Genomic DNA, 19,905 nt, shown 5'->3' with positions numbered 1-19,905 from the left:
ATGGCTAGTGATCATGAACGTTTCCTCATTTATGTGTTAGCTGTCTGAATGTCTTCTTTGGTGAAGTGCCTGTCCATATTCTTTGCCCATTTTTTAATGGCATTATTTGTCTTTTAGTTGTTGAGGTTTTCTAGTATCTTTTAGATTTTAGAGATTTGATGCTGATTAGATTTGTCATAGCTAAATTTTTTTCCCAGTCTGTAGGTTGTCTTTTTACTCTTTTGGTGAAGTTTTTGGATGAGCATAGGTGTTTGATTTTTAGGAGCGCCCAGTGATCTATTTTCTCTTCTGGTGTTTGTGCATTGATAGTAATGCTTTGTATGCTGTTTATGCCCTGTATTAGGGCTGCTGACATTGTCCCTACTTTTTCTTCCATGATCTTTATTGTTGTGGATTTTATATTTAGGTCTTTGATCCATTTTGAGTTAGCTTTTGTGCATAGTGTGAGGTATGGATCTTGTTTCATTTTTTGCAGATGGATATCCAGTTATGCCAGCACCATTTGTTAAAGAGACTGTCTTTCCCCCATTTAACAGACTTTAGGCATTTGTCAAATATCAGCTGCTCGTATGTGGATGGATTTATGTCCAGATTCTCAATTCTGTTCTGTTGGTCTATGTGTCTGTTGTTCTACCAGTGCCAGGCTGTTTTGATTACTGTGGTGGTATAATAGGTTCTAAAATCAGGTAGTGTGAGGCCTCCCACTTTGTTCTTTTTCGGTAATTCTTTACTTATCCGGGGAGCCCTTCCCTTTCCACATGAAGCTGGTAATTTGTTTCTCCACCAAATTAAAAAGCGCCATTGGAATTTGGAGTGAGATTGCATTGTATCTGTAGATCGCATTTCATGAAATAGACATTTTTACAATGTTGAGTCTTCCTATCCATGAGCAAGGTACGTTTTTCCACATATGTGTGTCTCTTTTGGTTTCTTGCAGTAACGTCTTGTAGTTTTCTTTGTATAGGTCTTTTACGTCTCTGGTTTGATCTATTCCTACGTGTTTTATCTTCTTGGGGTCTATTGTAAATGGTATTGATTTGGTGATTTCCTCTTCAATGTTCTTTTTGTTGGTGTAGAGGAATTCAACTGATTTTTGCCTCGTATCCTGAAACTTTTCTGAATTCTTCTATTAGTTCCAGTAGTTTTCTTGTGAATTCTTTAGGGTTTTATGGGGATAAGATCATGTCATCTGCAAATAGGGAGACTTCTACTTCGTCCTTACCAATTTAGATAACCCTCCATCTTTTTTTTCCTAGCCTAATTACTCTGGCTACGACCTTCAGCACAATGTTGAATAACAGTGGTGATAAAGAGCACATTTTCTGGTTCCCATTTTCAAGGGGAATGCTTTCAGACTCTCTCCATTTAGGATGATGTTGGCTGTTGGCCTTGTATAAACGCCTTTTATTACCTTGAGGAATTTCCCTTCTATTCCTATTTTGCTGAGAGTTTTTATCATGAATGAGTGTTGGACTTTGTCAAATGACTTGTCTGCAGCAATTGATAAGATCATGTGGTTCTTGTCTTTTGTTTTATTTATGTGGTGGGTGACATTGTTTTTCTAATGTTGGAGCATCCCTGCACCATATGGTTTGAATCTCACTTGGCCATGGTGAATTATTTTTTTGATATGTTGTTGAATTCTATTGGCTAGAGCTTTGTCGAGGATTTTTGCATCGAAGTTCATTAGGGATATAGGTCTGTAATTTTCTTTCTTTTTTTTTTTTTTATGGTGTCTTTACCTGGTTTTGGTATTAGGGGTATGCTGGCTTCCTAGATGAGTTTGGAAGTATTCCATCCTCTTCTATGCTCTGAAATACCTTTAGTAGTAGTGGTGTTAACTCTTCTCTGAAAGTTTGGTAGAAACCTCCAGCGAAGTCATCCTGGCCAGGGCTTTTTCTTGTTGGGAGTTTCTAAATTATCTTTTCAATCTCTTCTTTTGTTATGGGTTTATTTAGTTGTTCTACCTCTGTTTGTGTTAGTTTAGGTAGGTAGTGTGTTTCTAGAAATTCATCCATTTCTTCTAGGTTTTCAAGTTTGTTACAGTACAGTTTTTCATAGTAATCTGATATAATTCTTTTAATTTCACTTGGGTCTGTTGTGATATTGCCCATCTCATTTCTTATTCAGGTTATTTGCTTCCTCTCTTGTTTTTCTTTTTTCAGTTTGTCCAATGGTTTGTCAATTATGTTAATTTTTCAAAGAACAAGCTTTTGTCTTGTTAGCTCTTTCAATTGTTTTTCTGTTCTCTATTTCATGTAATTCTGCTCTAATTTTTATTATTTGTTTTCTTCTGGTGCCTGATGGTTTCTTTTGTTGCTCTCTTTCTATTTTTTCAAGGTGTAGGGATAATTCTTTGATTTTGACCGTGTCTTGTTTTTGGATGTGTGCATTTTTTTATGTGAATTGACCTCTGAGCACTGTTTTAACTGTGTCCCAAAGGTTCTGATAGGAAGTGTTTTCATTCTCATAGGATTCTATGAATTTCTTTATTTCATTCTTTATGTCTTCTATAATCCAGTCTTTTTTGAGTAGGGTATTTAGTTTCCAGGTGTTTGATTTCTTTTCTCTGATTTTTCTGTTATTGATTTCTACTTTTATAACTTTATGGTCAGAAAAGATGCTTTCTAATATTTTGATGTTTTGGATTCTGTTAAGTCTTGCTTTATGGCTTAATATGTGGTCTATTCTGTAGAGTGCTCCACGTGCATTGGCAAAGTATACTTGGCTGCTGTTGGGTGGAGTGTTCTGTCTATGTGTATGAAGACAAGTTGGTTGATTGTGGCATTTAGATCTTCCATGTTTTGTTGAGCTTCTTCCTGGATGTTCTGTTCTTTACCCAAAGTGGTGTGTTGAAGTCTCCTGCTGTTATTGTGGAGCTGTCTATCTCTCTTTTCAATGCCGTTACAGTTTGTTTTATATATCTTGAAGCCCTGTTGTTGGGTGCATAAATATTTATTATGGTTATGTCCTCCTGGTGTATCGATCCTTTAATCATTATATATTGTCCTTCCTTATCCTTTGTGGTGATTTAATTTTAAACCTATTTTGTCAGAAATTAATATTGCCACTCCTGTTTTTTTTTTTTTTTTGCTTGGTATGTATATTTTCCTATCCTTTGAGTTTTGGTTTGCTTTTGTCTTTAAGTCTAAGCTGTATCCCTTGTAGGCAGCATATAGATGGATCAGGTTTTTTTTTTTTTTTTCCTCCATTCTGCCACTTTCTTTCTCTTTATTGGTGCGTTTAGTTCATTTACATTCAGTGTTATTATCAATCGGTATGAGTTTAGTGTTGCCATTTTGATGTCTTTTATTGTGTGTGTTGTTGACGGTTTCTTTGTTCCACTTATTTTTCTGTGTTGAGTCGTTTTCTTTTCCTCTTTTTCATTGTTGGTTTTGTATTTGCTGAGTCTTTATGTTCTTGTTTTTAATTTTGTTGTGTAGGATTGTTATTTTCCTTTGTGGGTACTTTAACATTTACCCCTATTTTTCTAAGTTTAAACCAATCTTTTATTTCTTTATATCATCTTGACTTCCTTTGCATATGAAAGGTCTATGACTACATTTTTTATATCCCTCTTTTTTATTTTAATGTTGTCATCTTTTACATAGTGAAGTCTATGTTTTCCTGTTTTTGAGCATTTTATTTTCGATTTATTTTTGTGATTTCCCTATCTGGGTTGATATTTTGTTGCTCTGACCGTGATCTAGTCTTGGATTGTTATCTGGTGAGATTGACTCTCTCAGAGGAGGGCTCCCTTTAGTATTTCTTGTAATTTTGGTTTGGTTTTTGCAAATTTTCTAAACTTGTGTTTGTCTGGAAATGTCCTAATTTCACCATCATATTTGTGAGACAGTTTTGCTGGGTATATAATTCTTGGCTGGCAATTTTTTTTTTTCCTCCAAGGCTCTGCATGTGTCATCCCATTGCCTTCTTACCTACATGGTGTCTGCTCAGTAGTCTGAACTTAGTCTTATTGGCTCTCCTTTGTAGGTGACTTTTTGTTTATCCCCAGCCACACTTAAATTTCTCTCTTTATCTTTGGTTTTTGCAAGTTTGATTATAACACGTCTCAGTGAGTTTCTTTTGGGATCTACCTTGTGTGGGGTTTGATAAGCATTCTGGGGAGGTATCTTCTCATATTTCACAATATCAGGGAAGTTTTCTGCCAGCAAATCTTCAACAATTCTCTCTTTATTTTCTGCTATCCCCCCCGCTTTCTGGTACTTCAGTCACTCATAGGTTAATTCTTAGGGTTTCTTCATTTTTTTAAATTCTTTTATCTGATTTTCCCTCAAACATGTTGGTGCCCAGTGCTTTATCTTCAGTCTCACTAATTCTGACTTCCATTGCCTCAGTTCTGCTCTATGACTTCCGAATGAATTGTCTAATGCTGAAATTTTATTGTTAATCTTCTGAATTTCTCTTTGCTTTCTCTCTATGGATTCTTGCAGCCTATTAAATTTGTCATTATGCTTTTGTCTAATCTGCTTCAGTTCCTCTAATGCTTTTTCTGTGTGTTCCTTGGCTTGTTCTTCGTTTTGCCTGATCTCCTTCCTGATCTCTTGAAGAGGTCCGTATGTTACTTTTTTGTATTCTACCTCTGGTAATTCCAAGAGTTATCTTCATCTGGAAGATTTCATGATTCTTTGTTTTGGGAGCTTGTTGAAGCCATCATGGTCTGCCTTTTCATGTGATTTGATATTGATTGACTGCTGTCTCTGAACCATCAATAAGTTATTGTATTTTTTAATGTTTGCTTACTGTGTCCTAGCTTCTTGTTTTGTTTTGATATGCCCAAATAAGCTGCTCAATTGAGCTAGTTTGATTAATGGCGCCTTGACGCTCTAACGTCCTGTCACCAAGTGGTTAGAGCTGTTACTAGGTATGTGAGCTCAGGAGTCAGTTCGCTTTTCTTGTATGGATTCAGCTCAGGCGTCCAGATAGTCAGTGTGTGGTGCATTCTCTCACCTGCAGTCCTAGATGAGCAGGGGTAATTGGTGGAAGCACAGGTATCTGGGTGCAGTAGGGGGTTATGCACTTAGGAAGGCAGGGCCTGAGAACTGCCCCTGAGTTGCTGTGAGGAAAGCACATCCCTGTTCCCACAGATCACGTAGATGGGTGGGTTTTGCCTCCAGGCTACGGGCACCCAGTGCTGTTGGCTGTAAGGAGTGGGAGGCACCACTTATTCTTGGACCCCTGTCATGGGTGGCTAGATGATGTGGGTTGAGCCACCAGTCCTTAAGCCCCTGATGTGGGTAGGTAAGGACCCTACTTAATAGGCAGAGTGGTGTCAAATGACACAAACTTGCCTCTCCACCATGTAGCTGAAAGAGTTGATGTTAGACTTCAGTTATATACCCTGTCATACTATGATAATGAGGGCCTTAGCTGTTGAAATGGGCCCACACAGGCCTATATGGGGGTGAAACGGACTCAGAATCCATGCACCCCATATGCCTGTGCCTAGGCAAAGGAGCTGTTCCTGCCCTGAGTTTCAGGCTTAGGGGAGCTGGCAGATTATTTTTTCCCTTTTTGTTAATTTGTTCCCTCTCCAAGGACAGGAGAATGGCGCAGGGTGAGTACAGGGTCCTTCTACCAGCCCAGGGGATGCAACCAGCTGGGACCCAGTGCAGACTGGGAAGGGAGCAGGTAAGTGGGTGAGAGGCTTCTCCTGAATGGGTATTTTTGGATATTGGTAGGATAAACGTAGGTACTTATCATTTGCCGATTGTGGGTCACTTCTTGCTTGTTCTGGAGGGTTGAGCAGACTGTCCACCATTCAGCCTCCCCTGATGTGGAAAACACATACCCAGCACCTCTGCTTGCCTCACCCTGCTCACAGCAGTGGCAGAATCGGACTATGGGGGAGCTGGTTCCCTCTGGGGCAGGTCTGGCAACTCCTGGCTGCTTCTGAACTATTTCTCCCTCCCCCTCCCACTCAGTCTGATTCCTCAACTTTGCTTTTGATGTTCAGGGCTCCTAGCTTATCATATATAATCGATTCACTTGTTTTTTGTGTCTTTGTTGTAAAAGGGACCACAGGAAGCATCTGACTATTCTGTCATCTTGGTCCTGCCTCATCTGGTTTTCTCTTAAGTATATGGATTCTATCCCTTTGGGGTCATGGCCAGGTGGCCCCTTTGTTCTTTCCTGGCCCTGATCACTCACCTGGTTCCAGGGATTCTAACTTCTAAATATCACTCAAACATCTTCTTTCAGCCTCATTCACATTGTTCCTGTCCTAACTCAGGTCTCCCCCATGATTACTCTGTCCTGTTTCTCCTGCCTTAGTCCCCTAGTTGTTGCTGTGTGCCATGGAGTTGATTCCAACTCAGAGCGACTCTATGTAACAGAGGATAAGTGCCCCAAGGAGGTGTCTGTGCTGTAATCTTTTGGGGAGCAAGTTGGCAGTTTTTTTTGTCCCTCAGAGTCACTGTTTGGGTTTAAAGTGCTGACCTTTTAAGCCAAGGATGTAAACACTACACCACCGAAGTTCCCAGTACCCTAGTAAGTAACACTAATATATAGCTCTTCTCCCCACCAACACCCTCTTTCATTTATTTGGGGATAATTAACCCTTCTAGTGGTAAAATAACGGAGCCCTGCTGGCACAACTGTGAAGGTCTTGTGTAAAAATGGTATGGTGGACTTGTTTGACCTCTGCTAACTTCACAAGGGGAAGGAGAAGCAAGATCAACTGCCCAAGAATGATATCTATGAGGCAGAAGTCAGAGATACCTCCTCTCACAAACCCTTTTTATCAGTTCCGACACCAACTTTTCATCCCACGGCCCTTTCTACTGATTTCGATAATCTGTGGCTGTGGTCATGGAGAATTCACAGCTAATACTCACAATTATGGGGTGTATTAGGGTGGAAACAGGAAACTTAAGCATACAGTTTTTCCATCAGATTGGCCTCTTCTCAGCCATGTCTGCAGGCTCGTCTTTCCCTGGATCTCAGCCCCTCAACCCTGGCCTCTGCCCTGCTGGAAAGAATGTTATAAAACTGCTTTAGCTCAGCTGATAAGTGACCAGAGGCACCTCACTTCTCCAGTAAGCCTCAGCCCCATGAGCTCAAGCCTAGCTCCACTCAGTCCATGAAGGCCCCCTACTCTGCCAGCAAACATCTAGCCTGAAGGTGCTCAGCATTCTTGCTCTGTGGGCCAATAAGTCCACAGAAATGAGCACTTCATTTCCTTTTCTAACCTATTCCTCCTCTTTGATTCTCCTTTTTGCTGTTGTTTTCTTTGCTAACTCAAATGCATCAATTCTTCTTCTGTCTCCCTTATCCATTCTCCATGTATAAGGGGAGACAAAAATATTATGGCCTGCATAAGGCCATAAGAATTACAGCCTAGGAAACACTATGGGCCAGTTCCACTTGTCACACGTGGTCACTATGAGTCAGAATCAATTCAATGGCACCCAACAACAAGAACTTGATTTACAGCCACCTGTCAGTATGTCACACTATGGTGTCTTGCTTGCTGCTATGATGTTGGAATGTTTGTCATTGGTATTTTAAATTCTGGTAGACTTAGCCATGGTGGACAGGTTTCAGCAGAGCATCCAGAATGAGACAGACTAGGAAGAAAGGCCTTGTTATCTATTTCCAAAAACCAGCCAATGAAAACCTTATGGATCATAACAGTAACATTGTCTGACTCAGTTGCATTGGACACATCATCAAGAAACATCAATCCCTCAAGGAGAACATCATTTTTGGTGAAGTAGAGGGCCACTGAGAGCAAGGGAGACTCCTGATGAGATTTTCAATAGCTGCAAGCATGGACTCCAACATGCCATGGATATGACGATGATGTAGGACTGGGCAACATTTTTTTCTGTTGTACATAGTCACCTTGAGATGGAGTGGACTCAACAGCAGCTATGTACTGATACACCTACCCATCTATCTATCCATCTATCTATCTGCCTGTCTGTATCTACCTATCTTACTTGCTTGACTCCTTGTGTGGATGAAAGGAGATAACGCACATAATTTGTCCTGAATCATTATCTATAGAAGGTGCCCGGATGGCACAAATGATATATCCCTGGCTACTAACCTGATCCTTCTGCAGGAAGGATCATTAAAATAAATGCATGTGAAAGCTGGACAATGAATATGGGAGACTGAAGAAGAGTTGACGCCTTTGAATTGTGGTGTTGGCGAAGAACATTGAATATACCATGGACTGCCAAAACAAAGAACAAATCTGTCTTGGAAGAAGTAGAACCAGGATGCTCCTTAGAAGAAAGGATGGCGAGACTGCGTCTTGCATACTTTGGGCATGTTTTCAGGAGGGATCAGTCCCTGGAGAAGGACATATGCTTGGCAGAGTACAGGGTCAGCAGAAAAGAGGAAGACCCTCAACGAGGTGGATTGACACAGTGGCTGCAACAATGAGCTCAAGCATAAGAACGATTGTGAGGGTGGCGCAGGACCGGGCAATGTTTCGTTCTGTTGTGCATAGGGTCGCTATGAGTCGGAACCAACTCGATGGCACCTAACAACAACAACAACACTAACCTGAAAGTTGGCCATTTGAACTGTCCAAGAGGTGCTGTGGAAGAAAGTCCTGGAGATCTACTTCTGTAATGATCACGGCCAAGAAAACCCTATGGAGCAGTTCTACTCTGCAACATATGGGGTGAGGGGGTGGTGGTCGCCACGAGCTGGAATCAACTTGAGGGCAGCTAACAACACTAGAACATCATTCTAGGGTAATGTCTCTAAAGTTTTATTCATTCACAGACCACTTTAATGTTATTTTTTGTTGTTGTTCTTATTACTGTTGTGGTTGTTGTTAGGCGTCATTGATTCAGTTACAAATCATTGCAACCCTATGCAGAATAGAAAGAAACACTTCTTGGTCCTGTACCATCTTCACAATTATTGCTATGCTTGAGCTTACTGTTGTAGTCACTGTGTCAATCCATCTCGTTGAGAGCCGCCTTCTTTTTCGCTGACCCTCCACCTTACAAAGCATGATGTCCTTCTCCACAGACTAATCCCTCTGGATAACATGTCCAAAATATGTGAGAACTAGTCTCGCCATTCTTGCTTCTAAGGAGCATCCTGGTTGTACTTCTTCCAAGACAGATTTGCTCATTGTTTTTGCAGTTCATGGTGTGGTCAATATACCCACACCAGATTCAAAGGCATCAATTCTTCTTCAGTCTTCCTTACTCATTGTCCAGCTTTCACATGCATGTGAGGCAATTAGAAAACACCATGGCTTGGGTCAGGCAAACCTTAGTCCTCAAGGTGATATATTTGCTTTTACACATTTTAAAGAGGTCTTTTGAAGCAGATTTGCCCAATGCAATCTTTTGATTTCTTGACTGCTGCTTCCGTGGGTGTTGATTACGGATCCAAGTAAAATGAAAACCTTGAAAATCTCTAGCTTTTCTCCATTTATCATGATACTGTTTGTTGGTCCAGTTGTGAGGATTTTTGTTCTCCTTATGTTGAGGTATAAATCCTACTGAATGCTGTGGTCTTTGACCTTCATCAGTAAATGCTTCAAGTCCTCTTCACTTCCAGCAAGCAAGGTACTGTCATCTGCATAAAGCAGGATGTTAATGAGTCTCTTTCCTATCCTGATGCTCTGTTCTTCTTCATATAATCTGGATTCTTGGGTTATTTGCTGAGCATACAGATTGAATAGGTATGGTGAAAGGATACAACCCTGATGCACACCTTTCCTGACTTTAAACCATGCAGTATCCCCTTGTTCTGTTTAAAGGACTGCATCTTGATCCAGGTACAGATTCCTCATGAGCACAGTTAAGTGTCGTGGAATTTCCATTCTTCATAAAGTTGTTCATAATTTGTTATGATCCACCTGGATGAACGCCTTAGCATAGTCCATAAAACATAAGTAAACATTTTTCTGGTGTTCTCTGTTTTTAGCCAGGATTCATGTGACATCAGCTGTGATATCCCTGGTTCCACATCCTCTTCTAAATCCAGCTTGAATTTCTGGTAGCTCTCTGCTACAGCCACTTTTGAGTAACCTTCAGCAAAATTTTGCTTGCATGTAATATCAATGATATTGTTCGATAATTTCCGAATTTGGTTGGATCACCTTTCTTGGGAATAGACATCAGTATGCATCTCTTCCAGTTGGTTGCCCAGGTAGTTGTCTCCCAAATTTCTTGGCACAGGCTAGCGAGCACTTGCAGTGCTACATCGTTTGTTGAAACATCTCAATTGGTATTCCATCAATTCCCAGAGCCTGTTTTTCACCAATGCCTTCAGTGCAGCTGGGACTTCTTCCTCCAGTACCATGGGTTCCTGATCATACGTTACCTCCTGAAATGTTTGAACGCTGACAAATTCTTTTTGGTATAGTGACTCTGTGTATTCCTTTCATCATCTTCTGATGTTTCCTGCATCATTTGTTTCCCCGTAGAATCCTTCAGTATTGCAACTCAAGGCTTGAATTTTTTTCTTCAGTTCTTTCAGCTTGAGAAATTCTGAGCTTGTGCTTCCCTTTTGGTTTTCTATCTACAGCACTTTGCACACGGTATTGTAATATTTTACTTCGTCTTCTCGAGCTTCCCTTTGACACCTTCTGTTAAGCTCTTTTACTTCATCATGTTTTCCTTTTGCTTTAGTTACTCGACGTTCAAGAGCAAGTTTCAGAATCTCTTCTGATATCCACTTAGGTCTTTTCTTTCTCTCCTGTTGTTTTTAATGACCTCGTGCTTTATTCATGTATGATGCCCTTGATGTCTTTCCACAACTCATCTTGTCTTTGGTCATTAGTGTTCAACGTGTTGAATCTATGCTTGAGATGGTCTCTAAATTCAGGTGGGATATACTCAAGTTTGTACTTTGGCTCTTGTGGACACCTGGCATGATAGAAAAGCTCTATAAACAGGTAACCTCAAGCCCACCTGTAATACCATCATTTCTCTTTTTGCACTCATTCATTCATCCATTCTTTTGTTTGTTCATACATGCATAATCCCTGCTCTGCCACTCACAGGTAATTTGCTTAACCTCTCTGAGCCTCAGTTTCCTCACCTATAAAATTGGAATAATCATTCTGACTACCTCATAGAGGTGTTATACTCAAGGTTGTACTTTGGCTCTTGTGGACTCGTTGTAATTTTCTTCAGTTTCGACTTGAACTTGCAGATGAGTAATTGATGGTCTGATCCACTGTCAGCCCCTGGCCTTATTCTCATTGATGATATTGAGGTTTTCCATCATCTCTTTCCACAGATGTAGTCAATTTGATTCCTGCGTATTCCATCTGGTGAGGTCCATGTGTGTAGTCACCATTTATGTTGGTTAAAAAGGTATTTGCAATGAAGAAGTCATTAGTCTTGCAAAATTCAGTCATGTGATCTGCAGCATCATTTCTTTCAGCAAGGCCACATTTTCCAACTCCCAATCCTTCTATGTTTCCGACTTTCACATTCCAACCACCAGTAATTATGAGTGCATCCTTATTGCATGTTCGATTAATTTCAGACTGTGGAAGTGGGTAAAAGTCTTCAATTTCTTCGTCTTTGGCCCTAGTGGTTGGCATGTCAACTTGATTAATAGTTATGTTAACTGGTCTTCCTTGTAGGCGTAGGGATATTATCCTGTCATTGACACCATTGTACTTTAGGATAGATCTTGAAATGTTCTTTTTCACAATGAATGCAACACCGTTCTTCTTCAAGTTGTCATTCCTGGCATAGAAGACCATATGATTATCTGATTCTAAATGACCAATACCACTCCATTTCAGCTCACTAAAACCTAGGATATTGATCTTTATTCATTTTATTTTTGACCATTTCCAATATTCCTAGATTTATACTTCATACAATCCAGATTCCGATTATTAATGGATGTTTGTAGCAGTTTCTTCTCATTTTGTGTCATTCCACATCAGCTAATGAAGATCCCGAAAGCTTGACTCAATCCACTTCATTAAGGTCAACTCTGCTTTGCGGAGGCAGCACCTCCACAGTTGTATTTTGAGTGCCTTCCAACCTGAGGGGCTCATCTTCTGGCACTATATCAGAAAATGCTCTGCTGCTATCCATAAGGTTTTCACTGCCTAATTCTTTTCAGAAGTAGACCACCAGGTCCTTCTTCCTAGTCTGTCTTAGTCTGGAAGCTCAGCAGAAACTTGTCCGCCATTGGTGACCTTGTCGGTATTTCAGGTGACGTATCTTCCAGAATCACAGCAATAGACAAGTCTCTACGGTACGACAAACTGACAGACACATGAGGGGTTTAGTCCTATATATTGCAAACTGTATGAATTAGTTTTTTTAATATTTTTCTTTGAGCGTATTTAGTATTTATTGTACTTCACCTTTTTCTAACAACAAAGAGCCCTGGTGATGCAATGTTGAACAGCTCAGCTGCTAAATAAAAGTTTAGGGGTTTGAACACACCAGCCCCTCTGCAGGAGAAAGAAGTGGCCGTCAGCTTCTCTAAAGGTTGTAGGCTTGGTTGGGCACACCAGCCCAGGGGCAAGGATGAGAAGGCAAGAGGAGACAGGAAAGCTGGATGAATGGAAAAGCAGGACCCAAGGTCTACAAGGGGCGAGTGTTGACACGACATGGGGTTGGCCACCAATATCACAAAATAGTATGTGTATTAATTGTTTCATGAGAAACTAATTTTCCCTCTAAACTTTCACCTAATGCAGTATTTAAATATATATATATGTATAAAACAGGCTTGGAAACCCTATAGTGCAGTTGTACTCTGTCATAGTCACTAGGAGTTCAAACCCACTCTAAGATAATGAGAGCTTAGGTTTGTTCTAACAAAAACATCCGTTGATATTGCAGTGCTAGTTGGGCAAATATGTGTGTCAAAACACACACACACAGATATATATATATGTATATAATACACATACAGGTAGTCTCCAATTTCAAATGTTTTCTTGTCACGACTAACCACACTTATGGCCATGCTTTTTTTCACATGATCATTAGTAATATGTGCTACATACAATGTTGCAGAACGTAATTTGCTGTTGATGTCATTCTCGTGCCAGCCCCAAAGACAAATAAAGTTTGTATTTATAGAAATACTGATAATTAAAGGCAATAATAATGAAAACTTTAAAAAAATTAGGTATTCATCTTATGTCAGGATGAAGTTACGACAGAGTCTCCCTTGGAACAGAACCCTGTAGGAAGTCAGGAGCTACCTGTAATGTACATATACATGTCATATATCCATTAATATCCATCTATAGTTATCTATCAACACCCTTGAAAATACATGTAACTATTAGAATGAAAAATATATTATTCTTACTCTAGCTAACATTTTATACCATATCACAAGGGATGGTGTCTACCACAGTTTTAGGAAAGAGTGTTTCCAAATATTAAGGGTAATCTGAGAAAGAAGACGAGTTCATCTGGAAAAATGGCCGAAGGGAAGGGATTTCTATTGGGTACAATCCAGATGAGGCCCAAGATACAAGGGTCGAGGTGGGTCTACACATCCTCTCTGTGGCTCACTATCTCCTAGGTATCCCAGTATCTTCACAAAGGGGCCGTATTACATCCTGTAAAAACATCGCTACCATGTGTGCTACGCTTCATCTTTATCACTAACTTCATGGCAAGGATCAGCATGACACCAGCTCTTAGCTAGAAGTAGATCCAAGCTTCACCCTCCCACATATCCATTTCCTCTATGCCTGCCACTTTCCTGGTACTACCTCTCTCTGACCCTAACCACCTAGAGTGAGATCAGACTTCATTCCCAGCTACTCTGAGCTGGGTCACAACATCCCTGCTCACCTGAATTCAGGTCATTGGAGAACAACCATAGGCTCAGGAGGCTACACAACTTCCTGCACTTCAGACGAGTAGAACTCTGTCTCTTTCTCTCTCCCTCTTACTCCCTCCCTCTCTTTCTCTCTCTGTCTGTCTCCCTAGTCCTCTGGAAGTAGATCACAAGCTAGACACACTGTATAATTTTTATTTTTTTGAACAATATTTCATTGTGTTTTTGGTGAAGGTGTACACAGCAGTATAAGTTCCCATCTAACAATATCTACAGGAGTTGTTCAGTGACATTTGTTATATTCTTCACAATGTGTGAACATTCTCATTATTTCTGTCGTGGTTGTTCCATTTCTATTATTCTAGCTTCCATTCCTTATTATAGTCTCATCCTTGTTTTTTCTCTTTTATTGTACTTTAGATCAAGGTTTACAGAACAAACTAGCTTCTCATCAAACATTTAGTACCCACGTTGCTCTACGACATTGGTTAACAATGCCACGACATGTCAACACTCTCCCTTCCCAATCCTGGTTCCCTATTACCAGCTTTCCTGTTCCCTTCTGCCTTCCAGTTTCTGCCCTGGGGCTGGTGGGCCCCTTTAGTCTTGTGTTGTTCCATGGGCCTATTCAATCTTTGGCTGGAGGATGAACCTCAGGAATGATCTCATTAAGAAGGTGAAAGGGTGCCCAGGGGCCATACTCTCAGGGTTTCTCCAGTCTCTGTCAGGCTAGCAAGTCTGGTCTTTCTTTTTGAGTTAGAATTTTGTTCTACATTTTTCTCAAGCTATGTCCAGGACCCTCTGTTGAGATCCCTGTCAGAGCAGTCAGTGGTGGTAGCCAGGCACCATCTAGTTGTTCTGCACTCAGTCTGGTGGAGGCCGTGGTAGATTTGGACTAATCTTTCCCTTGTGTCTTCAGTTTCCCTCATTCTTCCTTGCTCCTGAAGGGGTGAGACTAGTGGAGTATCCTAGATGGCCACTCACAGGATTTTAAGAGCCCAAACACTACTCACCAAAGTAGAATGTAGAACATATTCTTTATAAGCTATGTTATGCAAATTGAGCTAGATATTCTTTGAGATCATGGATCCCCACAGTCCTCAGCACAGCAATTCGGTCCCTCAGGGAGTTTGGATGTGTCTGTGGAGCCAGCATAACCTTGCCATGCACAGGTTGTGCTGGCTTCCCCAGTAATGTGTACTGCCTTACCCTTCACCAAAGTTTCCACTTGTCTATTAAGTGTTTTTCCATTGTAAGCATCAAAGATTGTTTCTTTTTGTATGTAAACCTTTTCATGAATTTTTACAGTAGTGGTCCCATACAATATTTGTCCTTTTGTGATTGACTTATTTCACTCAGCATGATGCCCTCCAGATTCATCCATGTTTATGAGCTTCTTCACAGATTCGTGGTTGTTCTTTATCGGTGCATAATACTCTACCGTGTGTATGTACCACAGTTTGTTTACCCATTGATCTGTTGATGGGCATTTAGGTTGTTTCCATCTTTTTGCTATAGTGAACAATGTTGCAAAGAACATGAGTATGCATATGTCTGTCCATGTGATGACTCTTATTTCTCCAGGATATATTCCTAGGAGTGGGATTGCTGGATCATATGGTATTTCTATTTCTAGCTTTCTAAGGAAGTGTCATACCGTTTTCCAAAAAAGTTGCATCATTTTGCATTTCCACCAGCCGTGCATAAGAGTTCCAATCTCCCCACAGCCTCTCCAACATTTGTTATTTCCTGTTTTATTGATTCGTGCCAGTATTGCTGGGGTGAGATGGTATCTCATCGTGGTTTTGATCTGCATTTCTCTAATGGCTAGTGATCACGAGCATTTCCTCCTGTGTCTGTTGGCTGCTTGAATGTCTTCTTTGGTGTAGTGTCTGTTCATTTCCTTTGCCCATTTTTAAGTTGGATTATTTGTTTTTTTGTTGTAAGGGTGTTGGATTTTCTTGTAGATTTTAGAAATTAGACCTTTGTCTGATTTGCAATAGCCAACATTTTTTTCCTGGTCTGTAGGTTCTGTTTTTACTCTTTTGGTAAAGTCTTTGGATGAACATAAGTGTTAAATTTTTAGAAGATCCCAGTTATCTAGCTTATCTTCTGGAGCTTCTGTGCTGTTAGTTGTGGTTTGTATCCTGTTAATGTCCTGTATTAGGGCCTCTAGGGTTGATCCTATTTTTTCTTCTATGAACGTCATAGTTTTTGGCTTTATGTTTAGGTCCTTGACCCATTTGAGTTAGTTTTTGTATAGTGTGTGAGGTATGGGCCCTGTTTCATTGTTTTACAGATCACATCCAGTTTTTCCTGCACCATTTGTTGAAAAGACTGCCTTTTCCCCATTTGACAGACTTTGGACCTTGTTGAAGATCAGGTGACCATAGGTGGATGGATTTACACCTGGGTTCTCAATTCTGTTTCATTAGTAAATGTATCTGCTATTGTACAAGCACCAGGCTGTTTTGACTATAGTAGCTGTATAGTAGGTTCTGAGGTCAGGTAATGTGAGTTGTCCTACTTTATTCGTCTTCTTCAGTAGTGCTTCACTTATCTAGGCTTTCTTCCCTTTCCATATAAAGTTAATGATAAGTTTTTCCATCTCTTTAAAGAACATTGTTGGTATTTGGATCAGGATTGTATTGTATGTGTAAATCTCTTTGGGTAGAACTGTCATTTTCACAATGTTGAATCTACCTATCCACCAGCATGGTATGTTTTCCCAGTTATGTAGATCTCTTTTGGTTTCTTGCAGTAGTGTTTTGTAGTTTTCTTTGTATAGGTCTTTTACATCCTTGGTTAAATTTATTCACAAGTATTCTATTTTTTTAGGGGATAATATAATGATATTGTTTTCCTGATTTCCTTTTCATCATTCTCTTTATTGGCATATAGGAATCCAACTGATTTTTGTATGTTTGTCTTGCATCCTGCTACTCTGCTGATTCTTTCTATTAGTTCCAGTAATTTTCTTGTGGAGCGTTTTTGTTTTCTATGTGTAATATATCGCCTGCAATTATGGAGAGTTTAACTTCTTCATTACCAATTTGGATGTCTTTTACTTCTGTTTCTTGCCTTATTGCTCTAGCTAGGACTTCCAACACAATGTTAAATAGGGGTGGTGATAAAGGATATCCTTGTCTTGTTTGTGTTCTCAAGGGGACTGTTTTCAGCCTCTCTCCATTAAGAATGTTGTTGGCCATTTGTTTTGCATAGATGCCCTTTATTATGTTGAGAAATTTCCACTCTATACTTATTTTATTGAGAGTTTTTATCATGAATGCGTGTTGGACTTTGTCGAATGCCTTTTCTGTGTCATTGAGATGATTGTGTGATTTCTTTCTTTTTCTTTATGTGGTAGATTATGTTGATTGATTTTCTAATGTTGAACCATCCTTGCATGCCTGGTATGAATCCTCCTTGATTGTGGTGTATTTTTTTTTTTTTTTTGATGTGATGCTGAATTCTATTGTCTAGAATTTTGTTAAGTATTTTGGCATCTATGTTCCTAAGAGATATTGGTCTGTAATTTTCTGTTTTTGTAGTGTCTTTGCCTGGTTTGGTATCAGGGTTGTTGTCATGGATTGAATTATGTCCCCCCAAAGATGTGTGTATCAACTTAGTTAGGCCATGATTCCCAGTATTGTGTGGTTGTCCTCTATTCTGTGATTGTAAATTTATGTTGCAAGGATTAGGGTGGGATTGTAACAGCAGCCTTAGTCAGGTCACCTCTCTGATCCAAGGTAATGGGAGTTTCCCTGGGGTGTGGCCTGCACCACCTTTTATCTCTCAAGGGGTATAAAGGAAGGGGAAGCAAGCAGAGAGTCGGGGACCTCATACCACCAAGAAAGCAGTGCTGGAAGCAGGGTGTGTCTTTTTGACCCCCCGGTCCCTGCACCTGAAAAGATCCTTAATCAGGGGAAGATTGAGGACAAGCACCTTCCTCCAGAGCCAAAAGAGAGAGAAAGGCTTTCCCTGGAGCCAACACATTGAATTTGGACTTGTAACCTACTAGACTGTGAAAAAATAAATTTCTGTTTGTTAAAGCCATCCACTTGTGGTATTTCTGTTGTAGCAGTACTAGATGACTAAGACAGTTATGCTGGCTTCATAGAATGAATTCAAGAAGTATCACTTCCTTTTCTATGTTCTGAAATAGTTTTAGTAGTATTGGTGTAAGCTCTTCACTGAATATTTGGTAGATTTCTCCAGTAAAGCCATCTGGGCCAGGTCTTTTGTTGTTGTTGTTGTTGGGAGTTTTTTGATTACCTTTTCAATCTCTTCTCTTGTTATGGGTCTGTTCAGATTTTCAACATCATTTTGTGTTAGCTTGGATAGGTAGTGTGTTTCTAGAAATTTGTCCATTTCCCCTAGGTTTTCAAATTTGTTGGAGTATAGTTTTTTGTAATAATCTGTTATGATCCTTTTTATTTCAGTTGGGTCTGTTGTTATGTCCCCCATTTCATTCCTCATTTGGGTTATTTGTTTTCTCTTTTGTCAATATGGCCAGTGGTTTGTTGACTTTGTTGATCCTTTGAAAGAACCACTTTTGGTTTTGCTGATTCTTTCTATTGTTTTCTGTTTTCTATTTCATTTATTTCTGCTCTGATCTTTATTATTTCCTTTCTTCTGGTGCCTGTGGGCTTCTCTTGCTGTTCTCTTTCTATTTGTTTACGTTGTGTAGCTAATGTTTTATTTTGCCCCTTCTTTTTTGATCTGTGCATCTATTGCTATAAATTGGCCTCTGAGGACTGCCTTTTCTGTGTCCCAGATGTTTTGGTATGATGTGTTTTCATTCTAGTTTGATTCTAGGAGTTTTTTTGATTCCATCTCTGATTTCTTCTATTACCCACTGGTTTTTAAGCAGGGTGGTATTCAGTTTCCATGTAATTGATTTTTTTTCCTTAGTCATCCTGTTGTTAATTTCTACTTTGATGGCATTGTGGTCAGAGCAGATACTTTGTATTATCTCAATGTTTTCAATTTTGTTGAGGGTTGCTCTGTGGCTTAAGATGTGATGTATTCTGGAGAACATTCCATGTGCGTTGGAAAAGAATGTGTACCTTGCAACTGTTGGGTGGAGTGTTCTATATATGTCTATGATGCCAAGTTGGCTGATTGTGCTCTTTAGCTCTTCTGTAGCTTTATTGACTTTCTTTCTAGATGTTCTGTCGTTTACTCAGAGCGGCATATTGAGGTCTCCTACTATTATTGTGGAACTGTCAATTTCTTTTTTCAGTGCTGTTAGGATTTGTTTTATGTATTTTGGAGCCCTGTCATTGAGTGTGAGATTTTTATTATGGTTAAGTCTTCCTGATGGATTGTCCCTTTAATCATTATATAGTGTCCCTCTTTGTCTTTTATGGTGAATTATGCTTTAAAGTCTATCTTATCTGAGATTAGTATTGCCACTCCTGCTCTTTTTTGGTAGTTATTTGCTTGATATATTTTTTTCCATTCTTTGATTTTTAATAAATTTGCATCTTTGTTTCTAAGGTGTGTCTTTTGTAGACAACATATTGATGGATCCTGTTTTCTTTTTTTAAATCCATTCTGTCGCTCTGTGTCTCTTTATTGGTGCATTTTGGCCATTTACATTCAGTGTAATTATTGATAGGTGTGAGTTTATTGCTGTCAGTTTGTATTTTTTTTTTTTTGTGGTACTAATGTTTTCTTTGTTCATCTTACTCTCCTGTGCTGAGTTCCTTTTGTTTGTGAATTTGTTTTTGTAGATTTTGTTTTTATCAAGACTTTATGTTTTTCTTCTTTATTGCAATGAGTATGTTTGTTCACTTTCCTTGTGCTTACTTTTAAATTTACCTTTATTTTCCTAGATTTGAACCAGTCTATTACTCATTATCGCCTTGCCTTCCTCTCCATTAGGAAGTTCTGTCGCTTCACCGTTTATTCTTCCTTTTTTTGTTCTGACGTTGTTGTCATTTAGAGATTAACCTCTCTGGTTCCCTGTTGAAATTCTTTTGGTTTTGGATAGTCCTTGAGAGTTCATTTCCTATGTTGATATCTGGCTGGTATAATCTTGCATCCTAGATTCAGGCTGTCATCTGATGTTGTTTGTTCTCAGGCTGAAGGACTCCCTTTAGTAATTCTTGTAGGTTCAGT

Source organism: Elephas maximus, chromosome 11 (genome assembly GCF_024166365.1).
Source record: "Elephas maximus indicus isolate mEleMax1 chromosome 11, mEleMax1 primary haplotype, whole genome shotgun sequence".
NCBI lineage: Eukaryota > Metazoa > Chordata > Mammalia > Proboscidea > Elephantidae > Elephas > Elephas maximus.
The sequence above is the reverse complement of the archived record's forward strand: the minus strand, read 5'-3'. Positions refer to the sequence as shown.